Source organism: Acartia tonsa, chromosome 7 (genome assembly GCF_053477335.1).
Source record: "Acartia tonsa isolate MP-2025a chromosome 7, ASM5347733v1, whole genome shotgun sequence".
Lineage (NCBI taxonomy): Eukaryota > Metazoa > Arthropoda > Copepoda > Calanoida > Acartiidae > Acartia > Acartia tonsa.
In genome coordinates this window covers 51,756,577-51,784,047 of record NC_137266.1, presented here as the reverse complement: position 1 = coordinate 51,784,047, position 27,471 = coordinate 51,756,577, and the positions used below count along the sequence as shown (strand labels likewise).

Genomic DNA, 27,471 nt, shown 5'->3' with positions numbered 1-27,471 from the left:
CCCAATGTCCCTTCCATCCCTGAGATTGTTATGGTGTAAATACAACTGAAAAATGGTTCCTGGTTACAATTTAATAACAACTAAAGCTCAGCCCAAAGCCTATACCTGCCGCTGCAGCCGCCGAAAAATGATATATTTTTTAATGATTTGCAATTTAGGCCGAGCAAATATGAGAAAGAGTGGCTGCCAGTGCTGAGCTCTGAAAATAAGTAACAAGGACCTTTAAAGCCATCAAGATTTGAAAAAATTATATTCTTATCTAATAACATATAACTAATTTATTTCTTAAACCAAGCAATGCAATGTAAAATAACTAAACTTATAGAAAAAAATGTGAATAAAGCTTTCAAGAATTTGTTATTTTTACTTTTTACTCGATTTGATACTTTTGTACTATGTTTAGAAATAAAGACATATTTTCAGCAATTTTAATCAAATTGAATTATTTTTTTCATTAAGTTTTTCCTTTTCTCTTTATAAATAGATGAATAATATACGTGAATATTATGATAGGGGAAAAATTTTCGTCAATTTAGGTTGCAAATTTCCTGTCATTTATTGGCCAGATAAAAGTTTTAATTTATTATAGTACATGATAATATGGTGTAAGATATCCTAGTATTTTGATAAATACATTTTTTATTCCAAGCCCCTAAAACCTTTGTCATGGGATTTTAAAGAATAAATAATCACACTAATATTATATTTTCAAATACATAGATTGAAATAACTGAACAATTGTCTGTGTTATTATGTTTAGAATATTACTTCATACATATACAATTATTATTCATAACAGGGGTTAATATATTCTCAGTGGTGTATTTAATGTCTTTGGTGCTTACCCATTAAGCGAATATTGAGCACTGAAACCTACAAACCCATGAAAAAAATGATAATAATGGTTGGGGGTGTAGCTTTATGTTTGTTTGTTTACTACTTTAGGTCAGGTTAGGTTAGGTTATATTGGGTACTGCGATGACCCGCAGAGGTTAGGCTATGAGAAATAAGTGGGGGATTATCAGTGCTCAACAAGGTACTTAGTGTAAAATATAATAAAGAAACATTTATTTTAAAGGAATGCAAATACTCTATATACACTTACCTTTGAACGTCCGTCACAAATTTGCTTAAAGTTTTAATTGTATATAAATACAGCATTAATACCCTCAGTATTAGAATCGGTTCATAGCCATACTGAAAAATCATCTATCGTATCGTATTATTTTTTACAAATATTAAAACAAAACTGGTTTTCATCTTATAATTTTAAAATCCGCGGAAAGCTGTCTATAATACGATGCAATAATTGACTATTATAGTATAATTTAAAAACTATGCCCTGATTTGTATTTTATTGAATATTCGTTTTTTCTATCTAATGTACTTTATAGATTTAAGACTCATATTTAACCCTAAAAAAATACCGGAAACCCATTTGTCTCTTTTTTTGTTGGAAAAGTTCCCAAATAAACTTGTAACATGGATAAAGATTAATGCAAAATTTGTAAAATTAAACACCCAAAAGAAATATTGAAAGAATATTAATGTTATATTTGGCTTTTAGTATTAGTATCCTATCATAAAGTAGTGTGTGTGTCTGTCTGAAGCCAAAATCTCGTTTACCGCTGAACCGATAAAGTTTATATGTTTATATGTCTATTTTAAGATGGTACTTACACCCTATTAAGAAAAATCGCCCGTAGAAAAAATTACTTTTAAAACTCAAATTGAAATGCCCCCCCCCCCCCCTTAAGTTTCCTAGGGTAGATGCCACTATATAAGTCAATTTACATACTCACATTATTTTTGTATGATCTCTGTCTGTATCCCAAGTTTAAACCACAAAATGAATTAAACAAGGCCCCCCATCATCAGAGAGGTTGTCCCACAAAATTGCTTAAAATTTTGAAGATTTTTTTTTAAAAAAGGATCACAATTATAGCTTAGTAGACAAAAAATTAAGCCCTATCTCTGCGAGTTCTCACACCTTCGGAGCTTATCTAACCCTTACTAAAATATAAAATAAACAAAAGTAAATCAAGTAAAAAAACCTAACTTATCAACTTTTATTTAATATTAATTTCAATTAAAACATATTAATGGATAATTTGTATAATTTTTCCTTTAAAAAAAAAGTTATATATCTATTTTAGCTGATCTTTAAAATTTGCTAAATCAAAAGAATATGCATATGACAGAAAAAAATGCCCTTTGTAAGGCTTTTAAAACAGCGAGAAAAAAAACATAATTTTAACTTTACTTGGGCTGTTTATTATACTAGTCCCCAATGTTTTATAATAATGTTTTCTTATTTGTTATCAACTTTGGGGGCTTGAGTGAATTTTAATTGGTTGATTCGTTAAGTTTAGGTAATCAATCGTGTCAACCACTAATTTTAATTTAGAGAAGAGGTAGTTTTGTGTATCATCATTGGAGATCAATTTAACGGCCAATGTCTTATCCCTTTAGATCATTGGGATTCTTTACAAAAATTGTTTGCACTATTACAAATTTACTTTTGCAGAACTGCAAAAACGTTGGGCCTTTCCGCTAGTTAGAGAAAGTTTGGTTTAGTGAACGGGACTGTTTGGGTTTTTGTTTTGTCTTGCTTTTAATGGATTCATTGATTGCTTAATTATTTGCAAAGCTACTCTATAATTTTATTTTGGGCTTGCTTTTATTTAAATCAATGTACTATGGTTTCTGAATAAAGCCATTAAGAAAGAAAGCAAGTTAGAAAGATAGATAGACAGATCGACAGAAAGACAGATAGACAGATAGTTAGAAAGAAAGATAGAAAAAAAGATAGATAGATAGAAAGACAGATAGACAAAAAGACAATTAGACAGACTTACAGATAGATAGAGATTTAGACAGATAGACAGTTGACATCATGTTACTTTATCATAGAGGATTTTCTAAAGTTATTAGCTTAGCAGAAAATGGTTAAATATATATAAGTAGATACAAAAAAAGGTAGTATTTAATAAAAAAAAAATGCTCATTTATTTTATGAGATATCTCAACCATTAATGTAATGAGTTTTGGCAATTGTCTAAACATAATTAGAAAAATTAACTAAGAGAATAATTTGATCAGAAAATTAAAATTTTTTAAAGAGAAAAGACATAAAATTTAAAAAATAGCTTAGTAGTTTAATAAGAATTAGCGGCCATCCCCCCTAGAAGCCTCTAGTGGCACTTACAATGTTTGGTTTTAAAAAAATAATAAGATACCTATCTATGTTGCTATGTTGCGTAGGAGTCTCTAGACGTAAATTTTTTCTCTCGATTTTTTGTGATTTCTCTTGGGAGGGTGGTGGTATCCTCCCCCAAAATAGTTATAAAACTTCTCGGGACCTATAAAAAGCTACCCTGTTAAGGAGAACCCGGTCGGTTCAGCGGTTAGCGAGATCCTTCGGTACAAACATACAAACACACAGACAAACAGACATCCTGTTACTTTAGTATAAGGATTTATCTTATTAGTTGGCTTACAAACTTGGGGTTAGCCATTTTAATAAATCTTAGAACTAGCATTGTACAAAGTTTTCATCAATAGTTTAATCATAATGGGAGAAGTAAACAATTTATCGTCCATTGTCTTATCCCTTATGATATTACAGAGAAGCTTTGCTATTGATTAATGGTTTAAGACCTTACTTCTTCCATTAAACTAATCATCTGCTTAATCTGACTAATATATGTTGGATGACCTTTAAAATTGCTACTTGCCTTTAGTTTACAGCTCTTAAACTAATAACTATTTATAAGCAGGGATTTAAAGGGATAAGACCAATGGCCTTTGATTTGATGTACAAAATTAGCCCTTCTGTAGATTACAATTAATGGTTGTAACGTTTGAAAACTCAACTAAATGAATCAACCAATCAAAATGCACTGAATCCCCGTTAGTTGTTATTCCAACGAATAAGAAAACAATATCATAAGACTTTGGGGACTAGTGTAATAAACAGCCCATTGTAATACAGCTATAGAGGGAAGGAGCTATAAGCTATAAGCTACTCTGTAAGTACATTATTTTAATATCATTTATTTAATAGATTGTGCTTTTGAAGAAAGCTTTACATTGGTTCAGAGCGGATTTGTATAATTGTTTTTTTCAAATTCAGGAGTTCAAACAGAAGGGACTCTTAATAAATAAAAAACGAAGTATTTTCCCAAAAGGTCCTTTGTAAATTACTTCTTAAAGCTGATAACTGATATGGTTCTCCTTTACAATAAAGCTTCCTATAAGTTAAGAGAAGGTTTTTAACTATTTTGGAGGGAGGAATCTACACTCTCTCAATAAAAATGACCCCCCACCCCAGCTAGTAAATTTACATTTCAGAAAATGTATCTTATTCTTGAAAATAAATCGTGCACAAATAAATAGTTTGCCTAATTAAACCCACTTAACTCCCCACTCAACTGGGCTAAACTCTGCCCTCAAATGGGCTGGAAATTATTTCAAAATTAAGAGATGTCTATCTAGCTCTCTGTCGACAGAAGTATTACCAAATGGTGTTCAAGTAAGTCAGCTGAAATCTTGTCAATTTTTTGTGCTGTTATTAAATCAACATCATAATGACCTAACAATATCCCGATATAATATCAGCCATAAACACTTTTCCAGTATGGCTTCGAAACCGATTAATATTCGGTGAATCGAACAGGTTCTCAGCCATACTGAAAAATCATGTATAGCATCATTTTATAGGCAATTTTCCACAAAAAAAAAAAAATATACATATATCATAAGACTAATACCAGTTTTGATAGCCCGGGCCTTCGGCAACTTTAAGCTAACAAACTGGTTTTATTCTTACAGTTTTTCATTTTAATTTCCCCGGAAAGCTGTCAACAATACGATGCGATAATTGAATATTACATAGCTTATGAGTCATTGATTAATTTGATATTTAGAAAAAAACATTTTCTTTTGTAGAAAAGAAGGACCACCTTACTAAATATGGGCAAATTTGTTGATAACTTTAGAATTTAGAAAATTCAGAGTTAACCCTATTTGGTAGGAATCAGTAATTTAATATATCTAAAGGGATAAGACAATGGTCTATAAATTAATATTAATCACCATTGATGATAAACAAAATTACCCCTTCTGTAAATTAGAATAAAATCAATTCATCAACGAATTATATGATCTACTTATTGCTGCGATGATATTGAACAGAACAAACATGTTCTTGTAAACATTAATTGTCAAGTCCCAGTGAGAGAGGGTACAATGGACTGTTAATTATACTAGTCCCCAAATTTTGTGTATCATCATTGGGGACGTAAATCAATTTATCTGCCATTGTCTTATCCCTTTAGATCCCTGTTGTCCAAAGTTAAATCCAGATGAGTTAGCAATTACTTCAAAAGAGGGAGGAGACATTAACTGTTTATTACACTAGTCCCTAAAGTTTTATTTTAACGTTTTCTTATTCGTTTGACAACTTTGGGGACTTTTATTAAAAGTTTAATTGATTAGTTCATTAATTTTAGTGTCCAATCGTTTCATCCACTAATTGTAATCTTTAGTAGGGAGAATTTTGTGTATTAACATTGGGGATGTATATCAATGTATCGGCCATTGTCTTATCCCTTCAAATCCCATGATTGTTAAGTCCAAAGTTGAATACAGATGAATTAGCAATTACTTCAAGTTCAGATTCTAACAACTGATATAGTTAGCCTTTTATAGTATTGGTGTTTTCATCAATTGACAAATATTTATTTTTCATCTATACACTAGTTGCTTCGCCTCTAGATTCTTGGGGAGGTCAGGAAAATAGCCTAAAACCACCCAAAGACATTTGTAAAGCGTCCCTGAATAGTACAATTAATTCGGACTTCCAGTTTCCGAAATCTTTATCCTAGCATCTAGGGACTCTGTAATTTGAAGGAAAGATCAAAAAATAGCCTAAAACTATACCAAGACTATATAATCATCACGGAACCTATATAAAGCTTTGCTGAAATGGAGGACTCAATCGGTTCAGTAGTTATCGAAATCTTAAGCTACAAACAAAAAAAATCTTATTATTTTATATATTAGGACTAGCGGCTACACCCCTAGAGGCCTCTAGGGGCACTTGAAGAGGGGAGAGTCGAATTTGATAACCCAATTAATTATTTTAGATTTGAAAAGAAAAAGTAAAAAAAAATTGGGGGGGGGAGGAATTTTTTTTGGGGGGGGGGATTTTTCATTTTTCGGGGGGTTGGGAATGTTCCACCCCCAAAAAAAATAGTTAAAAACCTTCCCGGGACCTATGAGAAACTACCCTGTTAATTAGAACCCGATCGGTTCAGCGGTTAGCGAGATCCTTCGGTACAAACACACAAACACATAAACAGACACAGACATCCTGTTACTTTAGTATAAGGATTAAAAGTTTTATAGAATCATAAATGAAAAAGCTATAATAATTGTTTATTGTAAAATTATATTCTTGATATATAGAAGCTGCGCTATTTGTATATATATTTTTATTGGCTGAAACGTAAGAACACTGTTTGTCCTTGAGTAGCCATCAACAAATAAATTAGCAATTTCAAATCTATTTAACCCTATTTGTCCGGGTGAGATTTGGACTAAAATTAAACCCTATTTGTCAGGGTAAGATTTGACCATAATTAGGGAGGGAGGGGACATTGGGCTATTTATCACACTAGTCCTCAAAGTTTAAAATAATGTTTTCTTATTCGTTGGCTTAGCTACTTTATGGACTTTTCTTTAGTTGGTTCATTAAGTTGAGTGTTCAAACGTTTCAACCGCTAATTGTAATCTACAAATTGGATAATTTTATGTATCATCATGAGGGATGTACATCAATTTATCGTCCATTGTCTTATCCCTTTAGATAATTTGGACCTAACTTTACCCTATTTGTCAAAGCAATATTTGATTATAATATAATCCTATTTGTCAGAGCAAGATTTGGTAATAATTTAACCCTATTAGTCAGAGCAGGAATTTAAAATTATCAAAGTTTTTGGCCAAAAGATTTAGTGGAGAAATAAATGAAATCTAATAAATATAATTGATTGATGAAAAGTTATATCTTCAATCTTCATGTTATTCAAGAAACTTTTTCAAGAGTTAATATTTTTTTTAATTTCTTACTGATCTCAACAAAGATGCTACATAAAGAAATAGGTACATACCTAAAATAGATTAAAAAGTTTATTTCAATTTACTAATGTTTTTCAAACAATTTTAATATGCCTAATAATAAATAAAAGATATAAAAGTCATACATTGTCTTTAAACTGTTTGATCAATCAAATACAATATTTTTTTTTTTAGTACAGAACATATATATAACACAGAAATCAAATGTAACTAAAAGGTATTAATATTTGCTTCATAAACTAAGTAGCAAAAAGTCTATAGATATAAACATAAATGATAGATTGTAATGAATTAAACATGGTTGTTAGTTTTATGTAATATTGATTGAATAGTTATCTAACAAACTAACAAAAAAATGCGCCAACAAATAGTTAATTTATTTGTTAAATGACAGGGAGGGAGAGAACATTGGGCTGTTTATTACACTAGTCCCCAAAGTTTTATAATACTATATGTCAACTTCTAATTCTAATCTACAGAAGGGGCAAATTTGTGTATCATCTTTGGGGATGTACATCAATTTATTGGCCATTGTCTTATCCTCTTAGATCCCTGCAAAAATGTGAACCTATAATTTATAAAATTAACATAGCGGTAATTTTGTGTATCATCATTTGGGATGTACATCAATTTATCAGCTATTGTCTTATTCAATTAGATATAAATAATGAAATATTTGTTATAAGATAAGCAAACTTAATTGAATATTCATATCGCCCACGCGCTAGCATAAACCAACACTTTAAAAGTAGTAAATAGTGGGTATAGAAAACAAATTTATTATAGCGAAAAAAGTAAAAACGAATAACCTAGTAAAATTGTCTGACTCTGATTATGACGTATAAAAAAATTAGCCAATGAGAGGCCAGTATACACTGTAATTGACCAGTGGTAAAATTTATAGTGGCCTCTCATTGGCTAATTTTTTTTACGTCATAATCAGAGTCAGACACTTTTACTAGGTTTAAAAACAAAGCATTTTATAGTACTTTTAAAAATGACGTCACACTGGCCTACTAATGACGAATTAAAAGGTATACTTGCCTGCCATTGGTGATTAAGTCTGTGTATTGGTCTATCATTGGTTATTTGTATTGTATGACGTAATTTTTTTATAGGCACTTCAAAGAGCTTCAGTAAAAACGCAAAATTGGTCGAATTTTCTCTGGCTATACGATCTTAGTAAGGTTTTTTTTAAACTATATGTAAAATTATATATAAATTAAGCAGTTTGGCTGTTAGTAGAATAAAAATAAGTTGAAAAATCATGTTCTATTGGAATCCAGATTTCATCAAAAATTTAATGGTTAGTTAAAATTGGATAAATTCTAACATCTAGATTATATTCTAATTTCTATTATGTTAATTTTTCTTATGGTTGGCAAAAAACTGTTAGTTGAATGAAACCCATTACCACTTATCTGAGACCATACTTAATTGGTAGCTACTCATTTTGCCACTGTTTAGTCTTTACCTCAGGGAGGGAGGGGACATTGGGCTGTTTATTACACTAGTTCCCAAGATTTTATAGTAAATTTTTATTGTTCATTGTCTTAACAAGCTTTGGGACTTGAATTTTGATTGGTTGGTTCATTTAGTTGAGTGTCTAAACGTTTCAACAACTTATGGTAATCTACAGATGGTGTAATTGTGTCTGTCATCATTTGGGATGCACATGTATTTATCGGCCATTGTCTAATCCCTTTAGATCCCTGTTAGTCTTTACATAGTCAAATATTATTGTCCTTGATTTAACAGAAAGTTTAACAAAACAAGGATGTCGGAATTAAAAAGAATCAAAGTATATAGAAAAATACAAAAATTAGACGTAAGGTGTTATTTTTGTGAGATTACATTCTGTGTTGGCACAGACCAAAACCCACTAGGAAGAAATTAGGCCCTAACCCTGCAGGACCTATACCTGTGTTGCCATAGTCCTGCATGGCTATCCGGGACCCAAATAAAACATAAACTAACCTAGTGGGTTTTCGTGCTCAACAAGGCTTTTTGGGCTTTTTGGGGAAAAGAAAAAAAGTATCAAATCAATACTGAAAAATTTTAACATCAACCTTCACCTTTTAATTTCATAAGACTAATTCAAAGATTTAATTTTATAAGAAAAAGAATTTTGTGAAGTAATATAAAGCCATTTTCCCAGTTAGTATCACATAAAACTCAAATAAAACTCACGGCACGCTCGTATTGACCTAGGTGTTGCCACAAAACTGCGGATTTTTATTTGAATTAGAAACTGAAAAAATGCAGCTGAATAGAAGTATATTTGTCTTCAAAAATTTTGATTGCTTTGCGGCTGCCGAGCCTTAGTTCTTTTTACGAAAATACAAAATATAATTTTCAATATGGCTTCTCATTATTATATCCGATTCTCAGCCATACTAAAATATTTTGTATAGCATCGTATTACAGACAATTTCCCACAAATACTAAAATAGAAATAATAATATTAATACCAGTTTGTCAGCGAAGGCCTTCGGGCCCTCGAGCTACTAAACCTGGAATTAATCTTATAATCTTTCATTTTACTATTTACGGACAGCTGTCTATATTACGATGCTATGAATAACTATTAAGATATTATAAGAACACTTTTAACAAAACCATTACAAGTCAAATTTATGTTATTTAAGAGACAAATTAAATGTCATTTATGTGTACATAATCAGGGAGGGAGGGGACATTGGGCTGTTTATTACACTAGTCCCCAAACTTTTATAATAACGTTTTCTTATTCGTTGGCTTAACAAACAACCTTTTGATTGGTTGGTTCATTTAGTTCAGTGTCCAAACGTTCAACCACTTATTGCAATCTACAGTAGGGGTAATTTTGTGTATCATTATTTTGGATGTACATCAATTTATTGGCCATTGTCTTATCCCTTTAGATCCCTGGTATACATATGTACATTCATTTTCTTTACACCATGACATTAAGGTTTTTTTTCTTTAAATAAGATTACAATTTGTTAGAAAAAGATTACAGGAAAGTTGATTTCAAAAGATTTTTTGTAACTTTGGTGTTACTGTAAACGTAGAAGGTTAAAGTTATTTATCCTAATAAATAAAGTAGTAAGCGTTTTTGTTTGTAGCGAAGGATCTCGCTAACTACTGAAACGATATGATTCTCCTTCACAGTGAAGTTTCTTATAGATTTTTTAGGCTATTTAGTCTGGATATGGTTTTAAGCCCTTCCATGTGCCGCGACCGTGGCTCAACACGCAGCGCATCCGCTCGTCGTCGGGAAGGTGATAGGTTTGAATCTCGGTCCGACACTGCGTCAAAACTAAAGACGTTAAAAACGGTTCCTACTGCTGCTATGTCAGGTGCGCGACATAAATAGTTAGAGTAGGGGGAATGCCTTGGCCCAATACAGGCAGAACTCACTACCATGCACAGTTAGGACTTCTCAGACAAAGGTCGTGCAATCAAAGGGTTGGTTGTCTGATGGGAAAATGGACGCTCTACACCGCAATCATAGGGCTTAGGGCTGACAACCCTATCCCATGTCCATAAAAAGCCACATTGTTACAGAAACACTGACAAATTGTCAGCGGCCTATGCTCCCCCAGTGGAGTGAAAAGGGCTTGTTACTGTTTTTTACATGTGCCTTCGAATAAAGAGTTCCTAGATGATAGGGGTGCATCCTCTTGTGTATAAAATTAGAGGGTAAATTAGGAAATAGTTGATGCTTATCCTCAAATTGCCTATCGAACACGTATAACTAAATAAATTTTGTGAAAATAAAAAGCATTAAAAGTTTTAGAATCAAAGGACGAGCTTAACATTAACAATAAATTGCTTTAGTGATTCTTCGGACTTTTTCTCAGTCAGAAAAAAATATCGATTCCAGCAGATCGACTATTAATTTGCAATGTATGTATAATAAGACCAATCTATTTTTCGATTTATAACTTAATTGACTTAATGGTTTCGAATTACTTAATTGGTGTGATCAAATTTAAGTGTAAAATAAACTAATTAAGAAGTAAACACACTTCAAAGTCATTTTTAGGAGCGAACCTCTTCTACAAATATATAGAAAAATTTCGTCCTAAATTCTAAATATTAATACGAGTGACTTTTTCAGGGATCTAAAGGGATAAGAAAATGGCCGGGAAATTGATGTACATACCATTTCCCAATGATGATAAATAAAATTATTCCCTCTGTAGATTACAATTAGTATTTGGACATTCAACTTAATGAACCAATCAATGAAACATCAATAAAAGTCCCCCAAAGTCATCGAATAAGAAAACTTTGTTATTTTAACACTTTGGGAAATATTATATATCAATCTTTAATAGCAGCTTAGAAAATCTTATATCACCTTTGTTGCTGAAAAACGAGAAGAAAAAAATTATAGGAAAGATAAGAAGGATATATATTTTTTAAATTGATTTTAAAATTACACACATTTTCAGCAACTATTGGATATTATTGATGTTGTTGAACACACTGTTTCCAAAATTAAACACTTCTGGTGCGACATAAGGTGCAATTATCGTTTCCAAAGTGTTTCAGCCATTTCAACTATAGATTTCATCTTGTGGATTTTGTTAGGAACTGTAAATTATTTTGGTCCCCAAAGTTATATATATACATTTCTACTTTATTAAATCTTAATTGGGTTGTGTCTAAAACTTTTTTCCTATAGTTTCATTTACCGAAGGTTTAATTTTGATTATTATAATGGGGAATGTACATAAATTCACCCTTAAATATTTTGTTCTAGTAGTCGAAACTCTTCATAATAAATTTATTGTATAATAAGATTGTATATGAAAGGTACCAAACCTTAAAGTCAATAAATTCTTAATGGGTAGAGTAGATAAAAACTAATGTAATAAACATAATTTATTTAATATTAATCCTCGAACATAGATAGGTTTTATTTATAATCGATTGTGTTAAGAGAAAATCTTATTATTTTAAGACTGCATGTATTTAATATAGATATGATCAATAATCTCACAATTTGTTCAATAAAACCAAAAAACACAGATATTATAATGGGAAAAGTCTTATGATACTATAAAAGGGTTCAGTGGCTATTTTATTTGCTGCAATAACACTTTAGCACAATTCAAAGTTTACTATCCTGTAATAATAATGGATATAAGGTAGCAAGCATTTTTGTCTGAACCGAGGAATCTCGCTAAATGCTAAATCGTTATGGAACTCCTTTACAGTGAAGCTTTTTCTAGGTCCTAAGAAAGTTTAAGGCCATTTTATTTTCATAAATATGTCTGGGTATGGTTTTAGGCTTTTTTCTACCCTTCCATATCCCTTAGAACATTAATATAGCACAGATCCTCTATAATATTTGTTTGATATAAATTATTACAATCTTGCCGAACTACTATTGAAATTATATTTAATAATACAATGCCCTGTTCGTCTTTAATCCTGCTACTGACCTTTAATCAGCACTTAAGGTCATCCCTCAAATTATAACGTGAGACAATTTCAAGTAAAATTATGTAAAATTTGTCCTGAGGGAGGGGAATCAGAATCAAATCTGCCGCGTCATAATTAATGCAATTTTAAAATAAATTCAGTATTGGTGTTTTTGTACAAACAGCAAAAATAATGTTTAGAATCCTAAAAATCATAGAATAAAATAAAAAAAAGGAAACTAAATGCAGTACTAAAATGGATATAAAATACTATGTAAAATGTTTAATTCTTAGGATTTACATTGTTATATTGAATAATAAAAATTTCGGATCGTGGAAAGAAAACGAAGTAGCAGGCTTCGTCGTATTTTCACAGGAGCTTTTTTACTATTGATAGCCCCTGCAGGTAGCTTTAACCCTATAGGGCCAATTTCCTAACTCTGAGGAGCAATCATTAACATTTACCTAACCTAAAATAACCTATCATAAGCTACTGTGAAAATACGACGAAACAATCTACTTCTTTTTCTTTCCATGATCCAGAATTTCCAATTTCTAAATTAGTTTGAAACTTACTATTGTCAATTTGAAATTCCAATACTTCATAAATAAGTTATAGCATAATGGTATGGACACTAGTTTGGTGTATTGATAAGTGGCAAATTTTATACAAATTATGGCCTCAAATTATTATAGCTCCCCCCTGTCAAACCCTCATTCCCTTAATTTACTCCAGATTTACAGGGTGTCCAAATATATTTAATTAAAATGTTTCTACATACAGGGTGTCTAATTGATCTACTGAACTAATTGAGTTCTCCTATTATAATAGTGTTTGGTATGGTTTTAGGCTATTTAATTTTTAGATTTAAGTCTTGGGATGGTTTTTTGACTAGCTGCCATTTGCTAACAATTTGAATACAGAGCCGCTAAATGCTAAGGGCAAAGTCTCTAGTTTAATATATATAAATAGTACCCTGTAGTAAATTGTATATTGATAGTACACATATAACTACTTACTATTTAGATGAAAACTATTTCAACTGTTTCCTAATTGTTACCAAAAAAAATGAAGTCAGAATTTTACAACAAAAAAATGAATTAATCTCTTTGTGTTGGACTAGATGTTCGGCCCCTGGGATCATAAAACATAAATTATTCCTATAAAGTTTAATTTTTCTATCTCCGGAAAACTGTCTTTAATACAATACTATACATTATGGCTCAGAACTTATTTTATTTAAGCGGATAAAAAAATGTGGTTAGGTTTTCCTAAGTAAAATGATCCCTCTAAAGTCAGACAGTAAAAAATACTTAAGAAATACCAAAACTAATAATGATATAGGCATACTTACAGGGGGAAGGGGACATTTGGATGTTTATTACATTAGTTCAAAAAATGATAACGTTCTCTTTTATTTAATTGCTTAATAATTATGTACTTTTATTGAACTTGACTGGTTGGTTCATTAAGTTAAATGTCCAAACGTTTCAAACACTAATTTCAATAAACTGAAGGGGTAATTTGGTGTATCATCACTGGAGATGTATATCAATTTATCGGCCATTGTCTTAACTCATGTATACTTTCAGCAATTAACATCAGCGTATAAACACCAGAGATAATGTGCCTAACCATTTTAAAATTCCAAGATATCCTTACAACAATAATGATATCCAGGAATCTAAAGGGATGAGACAATGGCCGATAAATTGATATACATCCCCAATGATGATAAACAAAATTATAACTTCTGTAGATTAAAACTAGTTACTAGACACTAAACTTAATAAACCAATCAAACAAAATTCAATAAAAGTCCCAATGGTCGTTAAGCCAACAAATAAGAAAACGTTATTATAAAACATTGGGGACAAGTGTAATAAACAGCCCAATGTCCCCCCCTCCCAGATGTAATGTTATGCTGGTGTATAATTAAGAGTTGCCACTTCAAATTGCTATACAATATAATTGTTCTTAGATTAGAGCGAAGCTTCTCTTTGGTTTGCTTGTCTGTCTGTACGTCTAAGGGAAGATCCTTTCTATTTTTTCTTGTTTGTTTTATAATAATTTGGTTGTATTTTCCTCTAGGGGAATAATTTTATAGGGAATAAAGAAAATAGCCTAAAACAATTGCAAATCTGAAATCTAAAAGTAAGATAGCCTAAAACCATAATGGGACCTAAATTATCTTCCCCATAAAGAAGAACTCAATCAGTTTAGTAATTGTTGAACTCTTGAGCTTCAGACAAATCTTTTCTTTTTTATAAATAGGTTAATATAATATTCTACTTTTATTTGATGGAAAAGCTATATGTAAAATAGTTTTTTATTCAAATGAAATATGTTTTTTTTATAACAATATATAAAACATTCAAAAAGAATTATTTTTATGACATCAATAGTCTTAATCAAATAGTAGCTTTATAGTAGTAGATAGTATTTACTATACTTCTTTTCCACACACACACTCACACACACACACACACAGACATACACACACACACACACACACACACACATATTCGTCAAAATTCTTGACATATAAGTAAGCCGGGTATGTGTGGGTAGGGAGAGGAAAATAGGGGGAAAAATAAGGGAGTGGGGGTAATTTTCCCTCAGGTGGTAGACTAGAACATTTTAGACGGTACAACAAAATTTTTATAACAGCAAATTTTTAAGGATAAACTATTTATTTTTTGTTTATGTCCTTTTTAAAATAAAATATAAGGAATCTAAAGGGATGAGATAATGGCCGAAAAATTGATGTACGTTTCCAAAGATGATAAACAAAATTACCCCTTATTAGTGGTTGAAACCTTTGGACATTCAACTCACTGAACCAACCAATAAAAATCAATAAAAGACCCCAAGGTTGATAACCTGACGAATAAGAAAACATCATCATAAAACTTTGGGGTCTAGTGTTATAAACAGCTGAATGTTATAATATTTCAAATAAATGTATAAATATTTTTGTATTAAACGACAACCGTAGATTAGGATATGGATATGTTGTTGTCGGGAAGGGGGAGTGCAGTGGGGAAGTATCGAGTTGTTGACCTTGAGAAAGTGGAAGAGGGGTAAGGGTTGTTGTCGGAGAGAAAATAAAGCGAAAAGGGAATGATTGGTCAGTTTTAATGTTGTTGGGGGGGGGGGGGAGGGGAAATTTGGAGGGAAGTGGTGGTCAGTAGTTTTGATGTTGTGTATGTGTGTGTGTGTGTGTGTGTGTGTGTGTGTGTGTGTATGTGTGTGCGTGTGTGTGTGTGTATGTGTGTGTTGTGTAGGGTTTTCAGGGTCAGTTACAAACTTATTGCTTTGAGCATCTTTCTCTCTCTTTCTCTCTCTCTCTCTCTCTATCTCTCTATCTCTCTCTCTCTCTCTCTATCTCTCTGTTTCTCTCTATACCTTTCAATTTCATTCTTTCTCTTTCTTTGAAGATAAAGTGGGCATAAAATAACAACAAATAAAATAAGGCTAAAAATAAAACCATTTTTTCAAAAAAGAATTTATAACAATACTTTGTATGACAATTTAAAACAGGGTCATGTAGTTCACAATTGGACAAAAGTAATCGACTAGCTGAGCTTCTTGAAATACAGCAACGGTAATAGCTATTTATTGTATCGTATTATAGACAGCTTTCCGCGGAGACTAAAATAAAAAAATCATAAGATTAAATCAGTTGTTGTTGGATAAGTTAATACTTGTTGAAAAATTTCCGTAATACGATGCTAAACATGATTTTTCAGTATGGCTGAGAACCTGTTCTAACCCAGCGGAAACTAATCGGTACTAAAGCCATACTAGAAAGACATAGTATGTCATTTTCTAATTGATTTAAATTTTTTTTTCAAATCTTGCGTAGTAAAACCCACACCTTACTACTAATAAATTGGTCAAATAGACTTGAGGGGATTTTTAAAGACGTATCTGCCCTACTGCTTAGGTTTACTGGGGCGGGGGGGCAGTGTTGCTTAGGGTTGTTGTTTGGGGGGGGGGGCGGTGATGTTGCTTAGGGTGTAGAAATGTAACCACAGATATGTTGTTGGTATTTTTAAGGGATAAATGCTACAATAAATACGCCAACAAAATATATTAAAATAGTTTTGTATTAAATTGAGCTTTTTTCCTTATTTCTATTCCTTTTATTATATCATTTGATTTTAAAAATATAGGAAATATTTAATGAAATTACAACATAAAGACTAAAACTTATTTTTATTGTAGTTTTGAATTCAATAACTAAATAACAATAAATATAACGATCAAAAACAGACTTATACATTATAGATGATTATTATTATTTTGAATCATTGTTATTTGATATGCTGTGTAGGAATTGGTAGTAGCGTAGCTACGCTTTATGTATATTATGTTCATACGTTTTCTCGTGGCCAAACAAGTATAACTTACTTGTTTGTTGATGAATTTTGAAAATTATAAACAAAAAATTTTTAAAATTAGAAAATTTTACGAAAATGCAATGATAACTAATTTTTGGATATAAACATTCATAACATTAACTGTTATTAATTTTAAGATCTTTCACTTTATATTCTTGGAAAATTGTCTGTCAAACGATGCTATACATGATTTCTCAGTAGGGCTGAAAACTGGTTCTAATCCAGCGGTCCGCGGATATTAATCGGTTTCGAAGCCATACTGGAAGAATAATAATCAATTGCCACACAATAGTGAGAAATCACAAAATCAGCTAGGAGCATAAAAAGCGTAATAGGTTCTGTACCTAGCAAAAAAAAGTTATGAATTTTTTCTATTGCTGCCCTACACATGATTGTGCACATAGTTATTCTTGTTATATTATGAATTTTAAATGATCCAAATAGCTATTAATATCGTAATACATAAAGAGCATAAAAAATATAAAAATTTGTTAACTTCAGAAAAAAGACTTTAACGAAGTAGTAACAAAACATCGTAATTTATTTATCCTTATCCTTATATAAAAGTAACAGGATCTTTGTGTGTTTGTCTGTACCGAAGGATCTCGCTAACTGTCTTTTAAAAGTGAAATAAAAATGGGCGTCGAATTCAACCCCCAGCAATTCAAACACCCCTCAGGTTATACTTATAGCCGCTAGTAAAACAAAATTTATAAAGGATTTAAAATTTTTATGTTTGTAAGTTTTTACACAAATCCTTTTTGAATTAAAATAAGCTTTTTATGTAAAAAAAAAAAGTTTACAGATATTTTAAAAGTAATGGACAAAGAAAAGTGTTCTAAATTGTTGGGATAATTTTTTCTAGGGGTACTTAAATAGTTTTGAACCTTCCCAAGAAGCTTCACTGTAAAGGAGAACCATAACGGTACAATGGTTAGCGATATCCTTTGATTTACTTTTTTTATAAGGGTTTATAATATAATTTTAAAAGGCATGTTGATTTGAAATGTTAATCTTAATACATATTCCCATCCTCAAAGAAAAGCTTTAAAAAGCTTAGGTGGTGGGTGGGCCCTACTCCCACCCCCAGCTTACAATACCTAAAATTATCTTTACACAACATACAATGATAGATTTACATGCGGGGGATTAGTATACATACAGTTTATTATTTTGTACTCTCAAAAAGGGATCTAAGAGGATAAGACAATGGCCTATGATGATACACAAAATCACCCCCTATGAGGATTACAATTAGTGGTTGAAACGTTTGGACGCCAATCAAAATTTAAAATACTCCCCAAACTTGTTGAGCCAGCGAATAAGAAAACATTATTATAAAACTTTGGAGATTAGTGTAAAAAAAAAGTCCATTGTCCCCTCCCTCCCTGACTCTCAAAGATCATTTAGAGATTTATAAAACTTTTGTGTTTTTAATATTTCAACATTTGATTTTAGTCATACTGCCATTAGCATACGAACTGTCGATAAAATGTTAGTCATGTTATACAGTCGACATACCTGAAAATAGAATATTAGCTTTAGAATGTGGTTAAGATGTCGATAATATGTCATCCATGACCACTTTTAATTTAGTGGATATGAAAAATTGAAATTTTATGTCTTTATAGCAACTTAATGAAATAAATTTTTACTTTCAAAACTGAATTATTTTTTTCTATTTTTCAATTTTACTAATGTATTTTTTTAACATTTTAGTAAATTTTCAGTTCAAAAATCCAAATAGAGAGAATGAGGGGTCAGATCAGTAGCCCCCTCCCCCCTAACAAAAATATGGAGTAATATGGGGGAGGGACAAAGTAGCCCCCTCTAGTCTAAATATGGACTGTTTTTGATTGATGGCTGACTTTAGTTTCAATACTATGTATAGACGGCTATGAGGATAAAGGGATACATATTTGTGAAGTTTTTTTAAAACCCGCATAAAAACAAATAAATAAACATTATTTTAATGCAGGGATTTAAATGGATAAGACATCCCCAATGATGATAATACACAAAATAACCCCTTCTGTACATTTAGTGATTGTACATTTACACTCCAACTTAATGAACCAACCAATCAAAATTTAATAAAGGTCCCCAAAGTAGTTAAGCCAACGAATAAGAAAATGTTATAAAGACAAAGAATAGTTATTTATCACATCGTATTATAGACAGCTTTCCGCGGATATTAAAATGAAAACATTTTTTTACCCCTGAGATGCCGATGATAGGTGAGTTTAAATTACCATAAAACCTAAACTGAACTTATGTGAAGCTTACAAAAATGGAGAAAAACAGAAAAACCTTACTACTTTATATAATGGGATAGTTTTTTAAAGGTTAAAATAGTTTTTTGGACGCTTATGGAGGTTAATGGTTTATTTTCACCCATTCCTCATTACAGAAAAACTCCTTAAAGGTTAGCTGCGAGCCGCTAGTAAAAACAAGGATGACAACATCCATATAAGCGAAGCCCTGAAACGGTAGGAAAAACTGACATTAACACTTGTATAATGTCACAACTGAATAATCAGAATATAAATATATAAGAGTCGAAGCAAAATTGTAAGTAAATTTGTTGTTAAAAAAGGAAAAAAATCAAAATGTTTAAAATGGACGAACGGACATTTTGGTAATGATTATAGAGTTGCTACGCTTTCTAAATCGTACCTAATTACTAAAGGAATCAACCATGCAAAGTTTGAAATCGGTAGGACAATTCTAACATGCCTAAATTAACGAAAAAAGCTATCCGTTACGGACGTATGGACGGAACGACCATAATTATAGAAAAGCTTCGCTTTTTAAAAATAAAGTGTTATGGCCTTAAAATCTAAATTTTCCCATTTCCCACCAATAAATTTTAATGCAAAAAACTTAAATAAAAATTTCACATAATTTGACAACGTATGTCCTTCACTTTTCAAACAACAATCCTAATTTAAACTTTTCTTATGTAAATGAAAAAACAAGGACAATTATATCAAACAGGACAAACTGTAGCGAAGCCACAAATATAATATTTATCTTGATATACTATGTGAAAAAGAATAAATAATAGAGGGGATTTAAAGGGAATAAGACAATTGCCGATAAATGGTTGTATATCCTCAAAATTACCCCTTCTCTATATTACAATTAATAGTTGAAACATTTGGACACTCTTCATAATGAACCACAAATCAAAAATCCCAAAGTGGTTAAGCCAACGAATAAGAAAATGTTATCATAAAACTTTGTTGACCAGTGTAATAAACAGCCCAATGTCCTCTCCCAACCAAGGGAAAAGCCTAAATATAGTGTAGCTTTGCTGCCAAAAAAATTAATTTTCTATTCTATGTAACTGCAATAAACCAAAATGTTTAACATAAGCAAATGTCTTAAATAAAGGATTGGCATTTGGAGCCTTGACAAACTATCATAAATATGATTTCTTTAATATATCTTGAAAAGAAAACGAAGTAGCGGGTTCTGTCGTATTTTCACAGTAGCTTTTGATAGGTTAGGTTAGGTTAGGTAAATGTTAATGAGTACCCGCAGGATTAAGGACCCCCGCAGGGACTACAAATAGGAGAAAAGCTACTGTGAAAATAAGACTAAACCCGCTACTTCGTTTTCTTATCATGATTCAAAAAGAAAATAAACATGAAAAACATTAAAAGAACAAGAGTAAGACAATGTAAATAAAGAAAGATGAATAAAACAGTGTTCTAAAGAAAAATTAAGTTTGGGTAGGTAAGGTAAACAATTATAATTGCTTTAAATTGTCTTTTATTTGTTAAAAGAACTCTTTGCCATATTGGATTTTTAAATTCTAATCTAAGACAGAATCAAATTGATGCCTTTTTTATATAGTTAGGTAAGTGTTGGGAGAGCCCTAAAAGGCTAGTGCCCTGCAGAATATAATCAGTCATTTATAAAATCTAAATATTATAGACAAGAATGCTCCATTAGTCCTTCGAAGTTTCACATAAAGAAATCTATTTACTTTCGTTTGCATAAAAATATAAAGTTACAATGTTTGTTTACTTAGAGACCCTATATATATCTATGTGTATTTATGTTTTATCCACAGAGGGAAGAGACATTAAGTGTACTAGTCCCCAAAGTTTTATCCACAGAGGGAAGAGACATTGGGTTGTTTATTATACTAGTCCCCAAGGTTCTATAATATTGTTTCTTATTCGTTGGATAAACAACTTTGGGCACTTTTATTGAATTCTGATTGGTTGGTTTATTAAGTTGAGTGTCCAAACGTTTCAACCAATAATTGTAGTCTACAACAGGGGCAATTTTATGTAAAATTAATTAATAGCCCATTGTCTTGTCCCTTTAGATCCCTGATGCCTATCTATCTATCTGTTTGTCTATCTATCTATCTGTTTGTTTATCCATCTATTTTGTTGGTCAATGCATACACTGGTGCTTTAAAAGGCTACACAATAGACTAATAAAATAATAAATAACCACAATTTACAATTATTTTCAACTATTTCTGGCATTGTTCTAGTTTTTTCTCTCCAGAAATATATATAAATTATGCACCTTATGGTACTAGTATAAGTCAGGGAGGGAGGGGACATTGGGCTATTTATTACACTAGTCCCCAAAGTTTTAAAGTGTGATTAACAACTTTGGGGACTTTTACTGAATTTTTAATGGTTTGTTCAATTGTTTCAACTAATAATTGTAATCTACAGAAGAGGTAATTTTCTGTATTCATCGGCAATTGTCTTAATCCTTTAGATCCCTGAGTAAACGTGTAGCCACTCTACATATAATTTCCTTGTGTGTTCTTAGTAAAAGAAAAATGTTACCAAAATATAAATCATAAACTGGACGAAATAAAGTTTTCTGAAAAGCCTAATTCTGGTCCAAAGCAGGATTTAAGCAATGCAAATTGAAAGGTTATTGGGCTAATTTTAATTCGTAGATATGTAATATACATTACTTATTGTTTATTGAATTTTTTTGTGAATTGCTTGAATGTTATAGGCAAATTAGGTTTAATTTAGATCCAAGTTACTTAATACCTATATTTTCGACAACTTTTATTTTACCGATTTAAAGATATTTAAGTGGTATATATTCGCAAAAAGACACAATAGCAATAGACAAAAGAGAAGTTTTAAAAAACCAAAGAGGACATTTTGTGCTGTTAAAAAAACTCAATAAATGCGCGAATGTTAAAATACACACTAAACGACAATAATATTTGATATAAAATACCGATTGACGACTGTAGCATAAAAATAGACAAATCCATTATGCTTTTAAGTATACTAGCGGCTTCGTCACTAGAATCTATGGGCTCTATATTCGAAGGGATAAAGAAGTGCAGAAAAGTAGCCTAAAACCATACCCAGACTTATTCATAAAAATAAAATAGCCCAAAACTATCTCAGAAGCTGTGCTGTGAAGGAAACCATATAGGTTCACGGTTAGCATTATCCTTTGCTACAAACAAAAAAAAATTACTTCTATATATATCTAAAAAGCTTTTAAGTCTATTATCTGTGCATATATAGTTAAAACTCATCTACTATACATACAGAATACAAAAATACATGTGTACTAGCTACCAGGGAGGGAGGGGACATCGGGCTGTTTATTACACTAGTCACCAAAGTTTTATAATAGCTTTTTTCTTATTCGTTGGCTTATTGAATTTGTATTAATTGATTTATAAAATTGAGTGTCCAAAAGTTTCAACCACTAATTGTAATCTACAGAAGGGGTAATTTTGTGTATCATCATTGGAGTTTTACATCAATTTATCTGCCATTGTCTTATCCCTTTAGATCTATGGTATTAGCTACAATGTTGTATACATATAAAACGGTGAAAATGCAGCTTGATATTAAAAACTGCTCGCAGCAGGCTAAAATAACGATATCCGCCATCCACGCCATTTCTAACCCCATTGACTTAAGAGCCCATAGATGCTAGGGTCACAGACACTATACTTTTATACAATGTCAAGCAGTCGAACCGTCATAATATGAACGCACATACTAACGAATTTCGAGTATGATTAAACAATATTAGAATATGCTACATTTAAATTCTTACGCGTTTAAGTGAGCACTTTTAAGGGTAAGGCACTCCCCACATTAGATGAAACAATAAAAACTTATTGCTTGGATCTTGGATCTAAACATCTTATACGTGCATCTAAGAGATAAAAAATTAACTCCTTGACATTTTTTCACATAAGGAAATCTAATATAGGCATATTCTATTGAATAATTTAAACAGTTATTTTTATTTGTCCCTTAAGATCTCGCAATGGTAAACTAATGAAGGTCCTGTGATTGTTTAAGGCTATTTCATTAACAAATTTAAGTTTAGGATGGTTTTAGGCTGTTTTTTAGCGTAGCCAATAGTAAAAACAAAAAATGCATAATTTGTTAGGTACTATCTTGTAAAGGATAGGACAATGAAATATAATTGGTATGCATCCTCAATGATACTAAACAAAACTACCCCTCTTAGATTAGAATGATTAATTATAAAGATTGGAGGCTGCCAGTAACAATCCCATAAAAGGACCCAAACTTTTTAATCAACTAATAAGACAACGTTGTTGTAAAACTTTGGGTACTAGTGTAGTTCTCAACAAGGATAAATAAAAAGAATTATAGAGAAGCTACGCACCATAATATAAACATTTATAAACTTAAGGCAGGAAACATTTGATAGGAAATTGGGTTAATTTACAATTTACATACTCAAATATAAATCATTCAATCTAATAGAGGTATTAAACATTTTATAGATAAAGGTTTTAATCCTTATAATAAAGTAACAGGATCTCTGTGTGACTGTGTGTACCAAAAGATCTAGCTAATCGCTGAAGCAATCACTATTCCTTTACAAAGTAGCTTCTTATAGGTCCTGGGAAGGTTTTTAACTATTTTGTGGGAGGGTGCCACCACACTCTAAAAATTACCTCCCACCACCAAAAAAAAATATTTACTTCTTCTTTAAAAATATAAAAAGGTTCGGTTGTCAAATGCAACCTCTCCCCCTTAAGTGCCCCTAAAGGCGGATAAATTATCAAACTTAACTTTTATGATGTGAGTTATGATAATAAAACTCGTGTTATGGGGAATTGCGTAGATTATTTGCTTTTTGTTTGGGGTACCTTGTTTAATGTTGATTTTTTACGAAATGACGAACTGACATATCCAAATTATATAGTAGCTGCGCTACCTAAACTGATCTAGTTGTTTGAATGTTTATTGTAGAGCAGGGAGGGACGGGACATTGATCTGTTTATTGCACTAGCCCCCAAAGTTTTATAATAATGTTTTCTCGTTCGTTGGCTTAACAACTTTGGGCACTTTCACCAAATTTTTGTTGGTTAGTTCATTAAGTTGAGTGTCAAAAGTTTCAATCATTAATTGTAATCTATAGAAGGGACAATTTTGCATATCATCATTGGGGATGTATAATAATTTATCGGTAATTGTCTAATCCCTATAGATCCCTGATTGTAAAGTTGTAAAGATGAAATCAGATGCGTTGAGATTGCATTTAAATTGTATCAAAATCAGCACAGAGAATCTTTAAACTTGGAAGGGTTAAAAAAAATTTTATTACAATGCGGCGTGCAAAAAAATTTACCATTGGGGATGTAAACCGACCCAATCTCTTACTTAATTAACAACAATTATAACAATTTTTATTAAAAGCGAAGGTTTTCTATAATTAGGGTCAGTGCATCCTTCTGCGGATATCTCTTATCTTAATTTTTCATGTTAAAATTGTCCTATCGATTTCAAACTTGGTATGGAGATTCTTGTGGCAGTTATGTAGAATAATGAAGCGTAGCAACTCTAATAGTTACAAGGACGTCCGTACACCCTGCTATTTTTTTTTACTTTTTGACAATAATATTTTATAAGTTATAATTATCCTATTCATCTGATGTATTAAATATTTTTGCTTTTTTCATTAATTTTATTCTTTAACATTTTAAAAATTTCTAATAATAAGCAATAAATCTTTAAAGTTTAAGAAAGAAGAATCTTATTGTATCATTAATATCTGTAATGTTTTCTTAATTATAAATAATGATATAGTAACTTTGTAATTAGGAAATCTAAATCTTACTTAATTTTAGATTTTGTAATTTTTAATGATGATCAAACGCATCAATAGTTACTTCAGTAATTAAAGAAAAAAATATTAAAATTGATGCTTATCTTCAAATTGATTATCGAGCACTCAACCCCTCTCCCTCCCCTCAAATTCAAAATAAGGTGGAGGTTTTTTCTATGCATCACCCTGGTCGGGCCCTAAACATACGGGCCTACCTAGTATCTTATATAACCTAACCTAATCTTACCTAAAGAAATCAACAAACAAATGAAAAACTACTCCCCTCCCCCTTATTTTCAATTCATTAAAAATAAGAGAGGAAGACACTTTTAGGGAAAGGCAAATAGTTTTTCTTTTTATACAGAGCAGACTTTTAAATATTTTTAAAACGAGTAAAATAAACAATATAGCAAAGGACGTCTTTTAAAAACCTACATAAATGCATATTTTTATCTAAAGGCAGGAATCTCAAGGGATAAGACAATGGCCGATAAATTGATGTACATACCCAATGATGATAAACAAAATTACCCCTTCTGTAGATTACAATTAGTGTTTGAATCGTTTGGATAAATTAAATGAACCAACCAATCAAAATTCAATAAAAGTCCCCAGGGTTGTTAAGTCAACAAATAAGAAACGTTTAATATACTTACATTGAACTTAGTATTTAATTGGCTCCTATAAACTTTAAATAAGCTAATATAACAGTACAGTTAATATACTAGACAATAACTTTAACATTACTGGTATCTAGCAAATCTTTTGAAACTAGAACCCTACCATCTAATAGTATAGTGAAGAAAGAAGGGGTCAAGAGAGTCAAGTAAGATTATTTAAATTCATATACAATTTAATCCAATGACCAACAATAGGTTATAAACTTTTGTTCAGTGTATGTCAGAACGGAATGAGCAGAATATATGTTTTAAAAGTCTAATCAAAATTGTAAGTAAATTTGATGCAAATCTGCACAAATAAAGGGTACATTTTTAGGGCTTGATTATAGAGATGATTCGCTTAAAACATTGTACCTTGTTGTAATAGGAATAAGTATTCCAATAATATAACGGCTTGAATAAAGAATCCCTGTATTGTACATTATTTTACTACACATAATTGGTCATTTTAAAGCCACTTTAGCCTTAAGGATTATGTACATTTTTGTTACACATTTTTTTGGTTTCAGAAAAGCTTTAGATAATTGAAAAATATATTAAAATTCTAGATACTAAAATAAGAAATAGTGGGTTTAATGATAATACATGCTCATATGAAATGATTAAGGTAAAATCCTTAAATAAGCCTGTGAATTTTATTTCTTATTAGGTATACTAAGTCTTTTTTCATACGGGCTATATTTTTACAAATTTACTTTTTAAAAATGGATAGAAAAAAAATTCCAGTATTGCATCGAAACCGATTTATTATTAGAACCGGTTCTCATCCATACTGAAAAATCATGTATTGGATCGAATTACAGAAAATTTTCCACGAATATTAAAATAAAAATCATAAAATTATAACCAGTTTTGTTAATATGTTAATTTTTCATTTTAAAATCCACGGAAATATCTATTGTTGGTTTAAATAGATTTTGTTTAAATACTACAATTTTTATACAATTTGTAGAATACAATTGTTTTGTAATGTTACTAGTTGCAGCGCTCCTAGCATCTAGGGGAGGACTAATAAAACCAGGAAAAAAATACATAAACCTATTCTGAAAATAATTATCCATTCGGACAAGGCATTTCCGAGATATTTAGCTACAGACAAATAATACCTTACTACTTTAAATTGCAGGATATATACACGTTTTCCGCGGATACTAAATATTTTTAATTCTTACCTTGAATATCTAATAGGCTGAAAAAGGAATAGAAAAACGGGTTCACACTAAAATTGGTTTTGTATTTATAACTACAATTTTTCACTCGCCATTTATATCATCTGAAAATAAAGAATACAAATAAAAAACCAAAAAATAAGCTTTTTATTTAAAATAATGCTTTTAGGGTATTTTTAAATCACAAATCTACATTTTTACACGGAGCCAAGAAGAATTATCATAAAAATGTTTTCCATTTCGAAATTAGAGTAAAACACTAGAGGGAGAAAGGGTTAAATAACTGTATCTCCCCATCGCAACCGCCTTGTCATTATTGGGTCATTGAAAATCAACAAATAGTGTCGCTTATATTAACACAGCCAAGTAGCAGAAAATAATTTAGAAGAAGACGAAAGAGGTCTTTAAAAAGGAAGGCAGGTAGTTGTCTGTATAAACATCTATACTATAGGGGACGTTGCCGTTCCTGCAACTGGCAGAAATACAGTGGATGAATTTTTGTCAAAATTGTTTGTCTGGATGTAAATTCGACAGTAATTTGCC

General features: G+C 31.0%; 1 protein-coding gene across 1 annotated transcript in view; it reads right to left on the bottom strand.

The window, feature by feature from the left end:
- LOC145324615 (uncharacterized) overlaps positions 1-27,034 on the bottom strand; it is a 78,501-nt gene extending 51,467 nt beyond the window's left edge. The window contains exon 1 of the mRNA XM_080167197.1: positions 26,932-27,034. The gene's annotated coding sequence lies outside the window, so the exon portion shown is untranslated. The remainder of the gene's footprint in view (positions 1-26,931) is intronic.
- Between the last annotated feature and the right edge of the window lie 437 nt (positions 27,035-27,471).